This window comes from Chlorocebus sabaeus, chromosome 3 (genome assembly GCF_047675955.1).
Source record: "Chlorocebus sabaeus isolate Y175 chromosome 3, mChlSab1.0.hap1, whole genome shotgun sequence".
Lineage (NCBI taxonomy): Eukaryota > Metazoa > Chordata > Mammalia > Primates > Cercopithecidae > Chlorocebus > Chlorocebus sabaeus.
Genome location: NC_132906.1, coordinates 4,942,929 through 4,959,395, shown reverse-complemented (window position 1 = coordinate 4,959,395; position 16,467 = coordinate 4,942,929). Strand labels below are relative to the sequence as shown.

The 16,467-nt window shown below is 41.2% G+C and overlaps 1 protein-coding gene and 1 non-coding gene across 4 annotated transcripts in view; both read right to left on the bottom strand.

The window, feature by feature from the left end:
* ATP8A2 (ATPase phospholipid transporting 8A2) overlaps positions 1 to 16,467 on the bottom strand; it is a 636,199-nt gene that overhangs the window by 496,261 nt on the left and 123,471 nt on the right. The window lies entirely within an intron of this gene.
* LOC119620125 (U6 spliceosomal RNA) lies at positions 2,119 to 2,225 on the bottom strand. Its single transcript, XR_005236589.2, has one exon. It is a non-coding gene; the product is annotated as a U6 spliceosomal RNA (small nuclear RNA).

Genomic DNA, 16,467 nt, shown 5'->3' with positions numbered 1-16,467 from the left:
GCCTTGTCATTCATGTTGACACATTGGCCTTTTTCCTTTCTGGAGATGGGAAGATCTGGAGGCTTCCCAGGAGAGGACAAAACCTGATAATAACATCCATCCGCAAACCCTCTTCTGAGGAGCCTGACTCACGGGGTGGCTCTTGTTACACGTATGTCGGACATGCTCCTCTCCATAATTCATAATTAGGTGCATATGGGAAGCATTCCATTAGAAAATAGGGTCTGGCAAAACACGGGTCTGGGTCTACCTGATCCTCACAAATCACAAGGCACCGTAGGAGTCTGACCTCCAGAATGCGGCAGAAAGCAAGAATCCACAGACAACGCCAGAGTCTGATTTTCCAGCTACGAGAAAAATTGAAGTTGACAGCTGTTCTCTAGAGACCGATCTAAAAGAGGCAAAGTTCAGTAGCTGCTCAAAGTGTAACCTCCCTTTCAAGCAAGCCTCCAGAAACACAGAAAGTAAGCTAAAGCTTAACACTCATCACCAAAATTGAAACAGTAAATCCAAGTTAAGGTGTAAAGACAGCCAAAAACAATTGCCTTATTCTCTTGCATTCCATGGAAAAACACATTTCTTATATCTTCCCAATATACAGTAAGCGTTCAGTATTTACTGAAAGAATAAAGGAGTCTTTAAGCCTCCCCACCAGAGGCTGACTTTGTGAACAGGGCCAGCATTCCATGACCACGTTCTGGAAGCCTTCCATCCTAGCAGGCTCCTGATACGATATCATTCACCTTCCTCCTCCCAAAGAGTCACTCAGCAAGGAGTTCTAGATGACTGGAAGTTGAGGACAAGATGATAACACTAAACATCAAGCAGTTCAATTCACTGATTCCTTAGCAGTGCATTCAACCAATTAAGAGAAAGAACAAGAGCAACACCACCAAATGCAAAGGCCCTCCTCAGTGGCCCTCTGACGCTCTTCTTGATGGACATCACCGCACACCTGGGAGCCACCCCAGAGGACATTCCAATGGATGGCAAAGCCCACGGCCTTCTACATCTGGCATCAATTCCTTAGGCTTTGCCAACCATCCCTCCCAAACTGTGTTCTGGAAATAACCTTGAATACAAGAATTCCCACTGATAAACAGAGCCTGTCAATGGTAACATAGGAGCACCTTACAACAAATTTTCACTTCATTTTTTTTGTTTCTTGCTTTTTTTGAGATGGAGTCTCGCTCTGTCGCCCAGGCTGGAGTGAGTGGTGCGATCTCGGCTCACTGCAAGCTCCGCCTCCCAGGTTCTCGCCATTCTCCTGCCTCAGCCTCCCAAGTAGCTGGGACTACAGGCGCCCGCCACCGCGCCCGGCTAGTTTTTTGTATTTTTAGTAGAGACGGGGTTTCACCGTGTTAGCCAGGATGGTCTCGATCTCCTGATCTCGTGATCCGCCCGTCTCGGCCTCCCAAAGTGCTGGGATTACAGGCGTGAGCCACCACGCCCGGCGATTTCATTTTATTAATGCTAAACTAGTGAAATATCACCAGTTACAAAAAAAAAGGTCAATAAGTTCCTTTTAAAACACTGCCATTTCTATTTTCAACATGTTCCTAATTCTCAGTCTGCGGCAGGAAAAATGGGTATCAGACACGGCTTTATCTTATAGCCTGTTCCCAGAATGCAGTAATTGGACCAGGAGAGGTATTAGTGCTATAACTCTATATAATCCTTTATTGTGGCTCACATAGGCTCCTTCAGACTATGTGCGACAAAACACATCCAACAAGTGAAATGGAAGTTGACCGCTGACCAATCAACTTACAATACACCTTTGAAGGTAAGTTCATAAATTAGAGTCTACCTATAATTCCTATTAAATAGTGTGACTGCCCTGCTCCTATCAGATTTCCAAATCTGTTCTATTACTCAATGCATTATTCAATAAATAACTATGGACATGAAACACTTTATCTCGACACTTGCATGGAAACGTGAGCTGAGAAGAAGATAACATTTTGACCACTGAGCATGCTGCCAGGCAGATCTTCTAGTGAGCACAGCTCTCAGATAACCAATTCCAAATGCAAGACGTCAGATATTTATGACTAATATCATGAAATGTGACATTATTGAAAAGCAAGTTTTACCCAAGTGATGTTTTTTAACTTTAAAAATATAGAACACTTCATGAATTTCTGTGTCATCCTCGCGCAGGGACCATCCTAGTCTTCTCTGTATCATTCCAATTGTAGTCTATGTGCTCCCAAAGTCAGCATGCCCAGGTGCTTTATAGAAAAAAAAAAAAAAAAAAAATGTGGCCAGGCACAGTGGCTCATGCCTGTAATCCCAGCACTTTGGGAGAGCGAGGCAGGTGGATTGCTTGAGGTCAGGAGTTCGAGGCCAGCCTGACCAACATGGTGAAACCCTGTCTCTATTAAAAATACATAAATTAGCCGAGCCTGGTGGCAGGCACCTGTAATCCCAGCTACCTGGAAGGCTGAGGCAGGAGAATCGCTTGAACCCAGAAGGCGGAGGTTGCAGTGAGCCGAGATTGCTCCACTGCACTCCAGCCTGGGAGAGACAGTGAGACTCTGTCTCAAAAAAACAAAACAAACCAAAAAAACAGAAAGAAAAAATGTGAACTTTATGGTATAAAAACAAAAAAAAAAATGAGTTGTGAGATTTATTTAATTTTGTACTGCAAGGGAAGGATCATTTTAAATGAGATTCTTCTCAATTTTCAATTAAAAGAAGCAACAACTATTTGTTATAAAAAATACCTGGCCTCAACAAGCACAGGAATCATCACAATTGAGGCTCCGTGCAGCCACTGCCCCAAAAGAAACACCACAGGTCAGTGTGTCAAACTCTAACACTAAAACATAGTACATTTAATTATACCCCATCTGGCCTCTCATTCAGAATTCAGCATATTCTTTCCAAACAAAGGGAAATAATCCCTACTACAAGGAAAGGTTTAAGGCGGTCCTCAGTGTTGGCATGCTACAAACCAAGTAAGGTGGAGCAGCCACTCTGAGATCGAGTTATCCAAATGCAAGGGCCTAAACCCATCCTGTTCAGATCCCAAACGTCTCTGCCCTCAGTCAAGGGGGCACTGGTTCTCAGGGAGGACATACCTTGTCAGAAAGGACAACTCCCAAGGAGACGGGGTTCAGGAACTAAAACATCAAACAAGATCTGGATGGAAAGCTAAACAGAAGTGGTGAAGCTGGGAGAACATCCGGAGCTGAGATGGCTGGTACACAGAGACCTCCAGTACGGAAAGCACAAATGTTTCATTTAGGTCTGGGTAGAAAGCCATATCTATCAGGCCTTCATGTTGTAGAGTTAAAAATCTGGGGTGAGATATATTATTTCTATCTTTCTGGATTGCTCACATCATTGTCAAACTTTATTCTAACTGACATTTTTATGACTATCATGCATATATTGCAAAGTGCACAAAACCAAAGTGTACAGCTCACATTTTCATCAAGTGGACCCATCCATGAAGGTGTCTAACTGAAATCTAACATAGAGACATGAGTACGTCAGTCTGTATGTGCAAGATTCTAACAGGAGTAAAGACCCGATCTAAAGGCTGCCTGGCTTTTAGATCAGACTGACAATTATAAAATGAAAACACATTTACCACTTCTGCCTACAGGGACACCCCTACCACACTAGAAAAGAATGTAAAAATATGCAGTCAGTTTAAAACACACACACACACACACAACTAGGAATGGAATCATTAGCTAAGATGTGGGGTTGTCTTTTTTCGAAAATAGACTTCTTTCTGCTTTTGCCAGACAAGCTGAACGTGCCTCCAAGACGCCTTCTGAGTACGAGCTGCAGTGAGAGAGAAGCCCACAAGAGGGGCTGCCGCCTAATGAAGGGCCCTGGTCTGCGAGGCAGGAAGAACAGGCTCTACCTTCACAAATGGGTTCTCAGAAGATACGTCAATCCATTTTTAAAATAATAATTCAGTTTCATAAGAGTGTCATTATGTCAGAGAAACAGAGCCACTAGGAGCCACGTAGAGATTTATGATAAGGGATTGGCTCACACAACTATGGAGTCTGGCAAACCCCCCAGCAGTGGGAATGGGCAAGACAGCCAGTGGTATGTTTCCAGTCCAAAGGCCGGCGGGTTGGAGACTCAGGAAGAACCATTGTTTCAGTAGCTCTGAAGGCGGGAAAAGCTAATGTGCCAGTTTGACGGGTGTCGGGCAGGAGGAGCTCCCGCTTACTCGGCAGAGGTTGCTCTGGTCAGGACTTCAACTGTTTGATTCCGCCCGCACGAGGGAGGCCACCTGCTTTCCTCACTCTACTGATGCAGATGCTAACCTCATCCAGAAATGCCCTCGCAGACACTCAGAATAGTGTTCAACCGGATGCCTGGGCACCCCATAGCCCTGTCGAGTTGACACAGAAACTTCACTATCACGATCATATATTAGGTAGGGCAGAGGCAGGCACAAGCCCAGTGCATTGGAGACAGGGGAGCCTGTGGACAGGAGGGGAACAGCTTCAGCCTGCAGAGCTCAGGAGACTCATGAGACACCAATGATGGCAAAGGGTCTGCGGCAAGCATAGAAAGCAAAGGGAGGTATTTGAAGTCCATACACAGAGGAGCTCACACAGGAAATCAGGGCTAGTCTGGAGGAACCGCACAAGATAAACTATAAAGAGTTCAAAGCAAAAGCCTTCATAAAAGAAACATGGTTCCTCTCTCACAAGCCCCCTTCTTCTGCTTACACCGAAATCTTACACAGCCAGGCTGCTACACCCACAGCAAGGAGTATTCTCAGGGCACCCATACAAACCTCATACACTCATATCTAAAAGTCCTTCATTGAGAAGTGAGGCTTGCTATCTGGCCTGCACTCACAGAGCACCCCATCATCCTGCTACACTTCCTCTTTGAAAATTATCAAATGTGTGTAGAAAGCCTCCACCACGAAAAAGAGATTTTTAAATGAATACAGAAGAAAGGGGAGACCTGAGGAAACAGTAAAGCAAACTTTAAAAGAATATTTTAGAGTTTGGAGTAATGCTAATGCTAATATCCTCGGAGTCATAAGATGATAACACATTCACATAAAACAAGAATAAGATGGTATTTCTAAAAAGGAAACAGAATAAAATAGCTATTGGCAATTGGAAGTATGCTAGCATAACTAAAATATTGCCAAAAAAAGGAAGTGAAAAATAAAGCTAAGCAAATTTCCCAGAAAGTAAAACCAAAAAAAAACAAGATGCAAAATAAAAGAGACTTAATAGTACAAATACGAGGCCAATATCCAACTATTAAGAGTTCCACAGAAACCAGAGAAAGATAATATTAACAAGTTATACAGAAAAGGTTCCTAGAACTCTAAGAAAAAAGGTTTCTGATTGAAAGGGTACGCCAAGTATCCAAAACAATAAGAGACACATACCAAAATTTTTCATTATAGAATACTAAATATTTTTCTTTATAGAATACTATTTCTAAAACATAAAGACATTAAAAAGAGCCTATTTATAAAGAGAAAACAATCAAGATGAAATTGAGTCTCTTAATAGCAACACAGACCACTAAAGTGACACTTTAGATTTCTATACCCAGCCAAGCTATCAAGACACTCAAATCTACTTTTCACATAAGTTTTTTCAGGAAGCCTCTTATTGCAAGATGTTCTTCAACAATACAAAACAGTAATCAAGAAACAGCCCCCCACCCCACTCCCCAACAGGGTCTAAATATCAAGAAAGCAGTGAGAAAGTTCTAAGATGACCACTTTACAGCAACACATTGACAGGGCAGCCAGTTCATCTGGCAAGAAGATGGCGGGCTGCGGAGGGGAAGGGGTAAAACTAAGAGATTATTCTGGCATATTTATTTTAAAATATACATAGAGGTTTTATAATATAAATGTGTATTGATCTGATGAAAAAGATAAAAATTAATATGCAAAAAAAATTGTTTAAGGAGAAGAATAAGGCAGGAAAAGCAAGTTATACTAGAAAAGAGGCAAACAGGATATACTGCCTCACTACTTGGATCTGAAGTAAAGAACTGAAATCTGCATCTATAAGAGAGTTCAGAGAGATCATTTCTAAACTGTATTTTACAATGTAGAGAAAACCACATTTCTAAACTTAATTTTGAAGTATGGTAGAAACCTTCAAAAGAATTAAAAACACAAAGAGTTCAAAGTGGTTGCCTTTGGTGGAACACGACTGGGATGGCACAGAGCGGCAGGAGATTATCGATTTTCATGATAAGCACTTCTAAACTATTTGAACTTTTAACTACCTACATGTGTTATTTTAATAATATTTTAATATAAAAAAGTAGTATCCAGATATAACTGTCAAGGGACAGCCCATTCTTTTAGCTAAGTTTAGGACTGGTCATACATAAGGAGCTTTTTTTAGAACATGAAATCAGACTAAAGACCCAATTTGTTTCTATACTGCTTCCACCACAAAAGAACTAGTAACTACTCATATCTGCTATCACTCCCCACGATCACTTCTTTTTGCCAGGGGCAACTGACACCTAGATCATGGATAAAAGAAGGGGAAACTGTCATCTGCCCCATGAGAGTCTAACAAGAAACAAACATGAGTACAGCACTCAGAGTGCAACATTTGTATGTATTCCTTTGAGATGAGCAGGCTGGCTTTCAGCACAGGAGTCTTTACCCTAAAACTCAACCCACAGGGAAATCAAAGAGTCCAGTTCTTCCCCTTTAAATGGAAATCACTTTATTCTAAAAAGTATTTGCTCTTACTAAGTTCTCTTGCTTCCTTTCATCCTCCACCAAATTCCTAGAACATCTTTCTTTCTTCTTTTCATCAAACCACATCCTTCCCCTCTTCTGAGCCAACAGTCCAAGGGGTCATCTTCTCTAACAAGCTTTTCTCTATTCATGTCTACCCAAAGTGTACAATCTGTAATCCATCCTTTATTTCAACATTCTGTGTGTGTGTGTGTGTGTGTGTGTGTGTGTGTAAGAAAGAGAGTGTTAGAGACAGACCACGGGGACAGACAAAGGCAGAGCGTCAGAGAGAGAAAGCAATTTCTTGTCTTGTACTGTGAGCTCTAGGCTGGTCACATAAAATATTTATCATCTTAACCACCTCTCCACGCCTTGCAGGTGGAACGCTCGCTGTACAACTCAGACCAACAGCACAGTGCCCTCTACTGGCCAGCCAGCATAGCAGTGTTTTCTGCAAAGTAAACAACTGGGGGCCTGCGCCAGATGAAGTTCCAGTTCTTCATCAATGATCTAATAAGGATCTTCAGAGAAGCGATGTTTAGCCTTAGAACTGTAATAGCCTTATTGCATTTGGTTCTTGCATATTCACTTATAGCCATTTAATTTAAAAACACAAAGTACTATAATTCATTCCTAAGTAATTCTAAAATGTTTAGTCATCTTTTCATTTCATTTACTCATTGGTTTACCCAGAAATCAGAGGAGAATATTAAATGTTGTGGGGACTGGATGCAATTTGTATACAACATGTATACAATTTGGGAATCTTGCTTTAAGAAAAATACAGTGTTACAAAAACAAAATTGGGCACAGAAGAGAAGTTTACTTATAATGAAAAAAATCACAACACATTACAAATTCATGAAGGCTGAAAAATATATCACTTTATCCAGAAAACATACTATTTTTATTAAATACTATAATATTAATATTAATAGTCTATAATACTTCCCCCTCCATATTTTTAATTTTATTTGTGTGGATAGTTTCTTAGAAAATTTTGTAAATAGTTTGTATAGAAAGAACAGAGAATTCATTCTTTCCTCTAGCTATAATTGATCAATTATTTTTAATTGATCTTTTGGTAAAGCTTCTTTCAGCTCCACAACTTATCAACATATGTCAGGTAAATTTTTATGATCGTTGTCAAGTTTAGAGGAATTGCTATGAAATTTCCTTCGTAAGTGAAACTTAAAATCTAGCTTCTGACTCCACACATTTCAAACACTGTCTCTCCAATATGACTCACATACTTCAAGTATAACATACCACACTGATATTTTGATGCTTCTAGAAATGCTACACCATATAATAATCTTAGGTGCAGAAGTGGCCAGGAAGAATATTTCTGTTCCTTATTTCTATGCTGGGAGAACTAATAATTTACCTGTTCACAAAAGTGACTGCACACCATGTAAATACATCTCTAAATCCAACAAAATGTTATCTCCAACTCAACTTTCCCTTACCCAGGTCCCCAAAACATGCCTCCTAACAGAAGAAGGATGAGAGAGGGGGAAGTTTGGGTGAAAAGACATTGTGTTCTTACCGCAAGCAAGGTTCAAGTCTATTAAATTATACAAAAATAATTGGCCATGTTGACACTGGCAGGGTACCTTCTGGGGCCCTGGGGCAGACATCTTGAAGTGTAAATACCATTAGCTTCCAGAAAATCTGCTTATGTGGATATATGCATCATCTAATACAAATATGTAAGTGATTTACATGTGGTTATTTTAATAACAACCTATATACGTTTCTAGACTTTTCTCCAAGTTTATACAATCTTACATAGATGTCTCAACACACATATTTACACATAGAGGGTTGCCAATGTTCCACAAGTATGAGACGTTATGCCATTTTCTGAATTTTTTTTCTTTCTCAACAATATTGCAAAATTCTTGCAAGCCAATTGTACTAATTCTTATTCATCCTTTTTAATGGTGATATAATATTCCATGATTTATTCAGTCATTCTTCTATGATGAGCAATTACTTTATTTCCAGGCTTTGTATACTATAAGACATTTCTCAATGAAGATCCATGTTCATATGTCCATGAATACTGATGAGTTTGATTATTTGAGATCAATTGTCCTGAAGTGGAATTAATGAGTCTGAGGGTCACATGGTTGTTAAAAATTAAACTACAGTCCACACTGTATTCAGATTTCCTAAGTTTCTACCTAATGTCTTGTTTCTGTTCCTAGAGGAGCATAAATTTTAATATATAGTAGATAACATGCTAAAAGGATTTTAAAACTTCACATTTCTAGCAGCAATGTGTTGGAGTATTATTTGCATGCATATTCCAGCCAGCAACAGATATTAACAGTTTTTTTTACAGTACTCAGTCTTATGTCAAGTAAGACATCACTGTCACATTAATTTGCATTAACTTGACTGCTAATCAAGATGAATATATTTTCATACATTTGTGAGCCATGTCATCTCCTCATACACTTGGCCCATTTTCCCACTGGTTTGTTGATCTTTCCAGTGTCCCTTTGCAAAGCCTCTTGGAACTGTCCGTTAACTCTATTTTATATTATGTAGTTTACATTTAGTAGTTTTCTAGATCACTTATTTGTATATCAAGTTTTTAACGGCACCTTTGACATACAAAGAGGTATTGGACATTGGACATGTTCCAAAATATTTATAGCACCTTGGATTAGTATTAAGAAGTTCTTCCCCAACCTCATTATATATATAATGGCTAAGACTGTCTTTACTGATTTTTTTACATCAGTCTTTAATTTCTGCAATCAGAATTTATTTTCATATATGATAAAAGATAGAATTCAGTTCTGACTTCATCCTGACACACAACCACTTATTTAAAAATGGTACCAGCACAGCCTGGCGCAGTGGCTGACACCTGCAATCCTAGTACTTTGGGAGGCCAAGGAGGGAGGATCACCTGAGGTCAGGAGTTCGGGACCAGCCTGGCCAACATGGTGAAACCCTCTGTCTACTAAAAATACAAAAATTAGCCGGGCATGGTGGCACATGCCTATAATCCCAGCTACTCAGGAGGCTGGGGCAGGAGAATTGCTGGAACCTGGGAGGTGGAGGCTGCAGTGAGCCAAGATCACACCACTACACTCCAGCCTGGGTGACAGAGCAAAAACTTCTTCTCAAAAAAACGACAATAACAAAACACACACACACATACACACACAAAGAATGGTACCAGCACAATTATCCACTCCGTTTAACTGAGATATCACTCTTCAATATATTGGCATGTATTTAGTTTTATGAATACCTTTGTCAATTCCCAACCAATATCACATTAATTTACAGTAATTTTATACATGTTCTGGCTCTTGGTAAGGTAATATCTCCCCTACACAATATTATTTCTTACCAAAATTTATATAGAGATATATAGATATACATACACATATTTAGTTTCCTATTTATAAGTTTTATATATAAAATAAGTTATTTTATATATATAATATATATATTACACATATATAGAACTGTACTGTATATATACACACACAGGTTAAATATCCCTAATCCGAAATTTGAAATGCTCCAAAATCCAAACCTTTTTGAGCACTGACATGACACCTTTGCTTTCTGATGGTTCAATGTATACAAACTTTGTTTCATGTACAAAATTATTTAAAATATTGTCTAAAATAACCTTCAGGCCAGGCATGGTGGCTCACACCTATAATCCCAGCACTTCGGGATTAAAGTGTCACGGTGTCACAGTTGCTGCTCCCCTTTAGATCTACAGCCGTGTTCCACATGAGAAGAAACGGAGAACTGGGCAGCTCAATCTGGGAAGTGGAGCTTCCTCAGATGCCCTCAGCAACCATCTCACCGGCCAGAACTCTGTCTCATGAATATTTCCAGTTTCAAAGGTTTCAAACTGAGCACATCTGGCACAAAACTGGCGGGCAGATCTGCCTTGATGCCTTTTTCTGAAATAAGCAAACGTCCAAGACATGGCCTCCTGGTTTCCATACATGAGGTCAGCCAGGTGGTACATCTGGCCCCAGTCCACCCTGTAAGGGAGTCAAACTGGGACTATTCTATACGTTGCATAAATAGGAAAGAGCAGAAATATTAATGGTTTGTGTCTGAGGCATGACAAAAAAAGCATGTACCCATTATAGCATCCATAGAAATGAATGACCTAGAATCAGGAGCTAAAAATCTGTCAGCTCCCCTCAGATAAGTCCCACTCAACTAGAAAACCAACAACTTTCAGCAGGCAGAGCGGAACAGCTCTCTCATCATTAGGTATTATCTCGGAGAAACACACAATTGGATTTTCAACAAAGCTAAACGTAACTGTCCTTTATAGGAAGCTGTAACCAAACACTTGTTAGATCCAATTTCCTCAAAACAACCAAAGCCTGGTCGGGGACATGGAAAACTGGTGTCTAATCCCAGCATCAGCTTGGAGAAGCTGCTTGACTTTTCCACACCTCTATCTCTATACTCTGCCCTGGAGGCCACCATTTTTCCTTTCTCTTTCACAGGTCTTGTGAAGTTGCAGTTAATTTATAATTCTAGAGCAGGAAAGAATGCCTGTACAGGAGAATACAAAGGAAGGCAAGAATATGTCTGATATTAATAATACCTTGTTAGTGATATTTAATATTACCACAGAATATGATATAGCATATATTGTATATAATAATATTAAGTCATGTAGAGCCATCAGCATGGTAGCCAGCTGGCAACAGTTTTGAAAGGGAAATGAGTGAGTAGGCTTTCCAGGTAATGTCCACCAGAACTGCAGATGTGTGCAAAACAGGGATGTGTACGTCCTTCTGGATACAGATTCAGAACTATAATATCTCTAGAGAGATAGAGTCTCTAGGTCAGATACACTGAGAACAAAAAATATAAAGGGTTAAGCGTGTGATAAAAGTGAAGGTACTTACATCAGATTGTGTTTTAAGTCTATGAAGTTAAATTATACGTGTGAAGGTGACTTGAACATGTATAACCAGTTATAAAACACAAAATGATTTTACTAATCAGGCTTTAAAACTAATATCAGACATTAAGGTTATATGAAAAGCAAGAAAGAAAATAATGGTCTTATAAAAGGAAAAATAAATCAAGCGGGTTTATGCGGTTTTGAGAAAAGAAACTGGAAGAATAAAGGGTATACATCAATAGATCTCGTGAGAGAGAGAGAGAGAGAGATTGATTAACAGGCATTTCCAATGGGTTGTGACCACCACCACCACCCCCCCCGAAAAAACAAATCCTACTTAACAAATCTAATAGAAGTTTTATCATCTGCAAACTTGAGACTGGAGTCAAAGCAATTTCAGACCCATTCAATCCAATAATTCTAAAACCAACATATACACTATTTTTAGTAAAGTGACTACTATCAAGTTATCTCACATAAGAAAGAGGAAGATGGGTAAGAGCAGTAATTTCTCCAACAACTAAACAATAACTGTAAATTCTCACTAAAAAAAATACAATTCTGAGAATACAGACCAAAGTTAATAGTGTCCGATGGCCTCAAGCCGACTGACCCCAAGCAAAGATTTAGAAGTAATGAGAACAATAGCCTGGTTTAGGGACATGCACTTACTAGCAAGGGGACCACAGATCATTACATGTGACCTTTCCCATCACACTATAAAGTGACTCTGTCTGAACACTGTATACTTTTTTTTTTTTTTTTTTTTTTGAGATGGAGTCTGGCTCTGTCGCCCAGGCTGGAGTGCAGTGGCCGGATCTCAGCTCACTGCAAGCTCCGCCTCCCGGGTTTACGCCATTCTCCTGCCTCAGCCTCCCGAGTAGCTGGGACTACAGGCGCCCGCCACCTCGCCCGGCTAGTTATTTTTGTATTTTTTTAGTAGAGACGGGGTTTCACTGTGTTCACCAGGATGGTCTCGATCTCCTGACCTCGTGATCCGCCCGTCTCTGCCTCCCAAAGTGCTGGGATTACAGGCTTGAGCCACCGCGCCCGGCCACTTCTTTTTTTTTAAAAAAAAAAAAAAAGGAAAGGGAAGATTTTTAAAAATTGTTCTCAATAAATAACTACAACTTCTGAAAAAACATAAATAGATGTTAGATGAAAAATGATTTTTAAATAATAGGGTACCATTCAGTTCTATCTCTTCCAAATCCTATACCAATTACCAATCCACAAATAATTCTATCAGTATAATACCTAATCCTCATACCATTTATATAGACAATACTGAATACTGACAGTATTCAATGCAAAACTGGACTGGGGTAGCAGGGCAGCGGGGCAAGAAAGTACCAATGAACAATTCTGCATTGGAACGAGGCAGAGGGAAGCAGACTACAAATCCCCACTGGGTTCCTTCCAACACGCTCTCTCTAGTGCATTGCATACCCATGGACATGATAGAATCATCTCTTACAGCTCGAGGAGTTCAGATAGAGAATGTTACTTCACGATGCTTGTAAACATTTGGATAATCATCAACAAAGGACAGTCCCAAAATCCTACTGGAGAAGTTTTTTTAAAGATCTACACGCCTTGTTTGGCTCTGAGCTGCTATCTTGCACCCAGTGTGTATGCACGCACATCTTTACGCCTCTACCTACCGAACGCTGGCAACAGGCTCAGAGTCACATGCTACAGCAAACTTGCCACTAAGTATTCCAGCTTTATCCGGACTTTAATTTTCTTCACAATTGACTGTATGACTATCCTTTTCAGCATCAGAGTGTGTGGCACCTGATCAAACTCTGAAAGATCCACAAGAGAAAATATCCAGAGTGTTTAATTATTTTTCCAACATCTTACTCCTTCCAAGAGGGAGGTATTTCTTTCTACTGAGCACATGAGGTCTTGTCCTCGCCCCAGGTGCAAATGGAGGCTGAGTTCTTGTGGATTTGGATCCTCCAAACGCCCAAGGGTAGCACCAGTACCGAGCGTCTCACCCAGAAAGCAAATTCCCATCTCAGCACACCTCCTGCAGCTAGAAAGTTCTGTACGAACGCTGCTTCACGGCTTCGCTCCCTGTCAGCATGCCGGCCACCCCTTCCCACCTCACGAACTGCAGGACTACTTCCCTTTTCATTCCGCTCTCTAACAGGCTGCTCTGCTTGGGTAAGTCATTGATTTCTTCTCAACCAGTGTGCATTTCTACAGAAGGCGCCTCGGACTTGGTCTCGATGCTGCACGGGGCAACCAGGCCGAGTCTGGCTGAGCTGTCACCAACTCATCACACAACTTTGCGTAAGTCGCTGTTTGAACTGTACAGGGAGGGGTGAGGAGTGAAGCCAGGGGACAGCTCATGTCTCTTCTAGACCCAACATCAGAGAGGCGCTTCCACCCAGGCAGTACACTGATCCCACGTGCGCAGTCCTGGACATTCTGCCCCCAGAACCCACACAATGCCAGCCTCCAGGTGTGTGAGTCTAGAGCACGGCACGCAGGCCATGACGCTGTGCAGTGCCAAGTACGACAGCCATAACAAGCAGGTGATACGACGCGCACACGCAGTCACATCTGAGTCCAAAGGACAAGTAGGAGTGAATTCGTCAGTGTTCCAGGTAGAGGATTCACCCGCTACCACTGTTCTTCTGAATGTTATCATAGCAGTTACTATTTGTAGCTACTATTAGCAGCTTAAAAAGTTAACTTGCCCTGTATCACCCAAAAAGCAAGTGACAGAGGCATGCTTCACACTGCCGTCTGCCCTACCCCAGACTCGGAATCACTTTCACTGGTTTCTAGTCCCCTGTGGGAATCAGACAACAATAACAGATGCCCTCCACAGAAAAAAAGAACGCATGCCCACTGGCTGCATTCTAAGCTTCAATACTTGACAGAAAATTCATTTTCCCAATGATTGATGATGAGCTTATAACGAGGCTCAACGAGGATTTATCTGAATTAAACTATGTAGCCAAACATCTCCCGTTTATTTCTCCTTTTTCACTGCCAGTGTCATCACGGCCTATTGGAAACCCTCCCCACATCACACCTCCTAATTGCCTGAATCTATCCACAATGGCACATGACTGCTGTCTGACATGCCACACAGCATGTTTAAAAACACCCCGTGATCCAAATCATAGCCAGCATTTGAGAATTTATTTTTGAGGCGCTTGACATTACTCCAGAGGGTTGCTTTTTAACTAACAGAGTTTGGAAGCGAAGCCGGGGTATGGGATCTGAATTTGCATTGTTAATAAATTCACAACGCCTCTCTTGAGCTCCCCATCCTGTAATTAAAGGGTGCAACATTTGCTTCCACGCCATGTCTTTCCAATGGTTGCTCCCCCTCCAGTGCAAACCTCTGCTTCAGACACACATGTCTTTCTGTGTCCTGAACTCACCCTCCTTTCTTCTAGTCCTACTCCTTTCCAGAAAACCCTGGGCTGTTCTACCATCCAGTAAGACATCTCCTCAGAGCCCCAGGGGACGAATCTCCCTTCCCTGAAGTCTGGGAAAATTACCCCGCCCTTCAGCGTTGAGCTTTATGCTACCTTCCATTACAAGTTATCCACGGATGTGTGTCTTGTCTCCATTTGATTATAAATAACAGAAGCCTTCCCATAACATATTATAGTTTAATAACTATGTTTTCTTATTTTCTGGACCCTAATGCTCTGGCCCCTGAGGCCTCACTGACCCTGGGAGGGGACAGCCCATTTTAGGGCTAATTCCTAGAAACAGCAAACAACTTGCCAGGGAATATGTCTTTCACATGCAAACCAACTGATCCAAAGTTTGTGCTGTGCCTCCCAACTGCCTCCCTTAAGAAACCCTCATTCATCAAGCCTTCCCTGATCATCCCAAAGCCAGATGCCACACCACCAGAGCAGCCCGCATGCCCAGAGTTCACTGAAATTACCCATACCAGCCAATTCCAAACTTGCTCACCCCACCTTGCCCTTCCCATGGAAACCACAGGGAAGGCCACTGTCCACACTTCCTAAGCCACCTGGAGCTTCCGTGTGTGGCCCTGCGTGGTGTGCCAGCCTCGTGTTTCTAGGGAACTGCGAGTACAAACTTCTTGCTGATGCCGCTTTCTGTGTCTGCAGGTCTTAACATCCTTGATTAAAACAAATCCCAGGTACATGTTGAAACATGTGACTTCTACATCTCTTTCATGCCTCCCCCTTTCTGCCCAACCACACTTCTAAAATAGTATCACATCATCGAGTAGGAGTCAAGTATGTCAAAGAAATACGAACACGGGTTGAAGACGATAGGCATTCAAGTTTAGTTTTTCAGAAATGAAAAAAATACATAAGGCATACAAATGAAAAAATACACAGGGAATATATTTACATGCCTTAAAAATGTAAAAATAAACAAAAATGTTTTAACTTAAAATTATATATATTGGGGCCATGTGGCTCACGCCTGTAATCCCAGCACTTTGAGAGGCTGGGACAGGTGGATCGCTGGAGTCCAGGAGTTTGAGACCAGCCGGTGCAATGTGGCAAAACCCCACCTCTACAAAAAGCATACAAAAATCAGTCAAGTGTGGTGATGCGTGCCTGTGGTCCCAGCTACTCAGGAAGCTGAGGCAGGAGGATCACCTGAGCCACGGAGGTTGCAGTGAGCCAAGACTGCACCACTGTACTCCAGACTGGGCAACAGAGTGAGACCCTGTCTCAAAAAAAAAATTATATATTGGGTCTCAAGTTACCACTGTTGTTACTCTCATGGTCTTTATATTCTGCTTTAATTCCATTTCACTTTAGTTCATTTCTCTAACACTGCAAGAGCACTCCACACAATATTATGG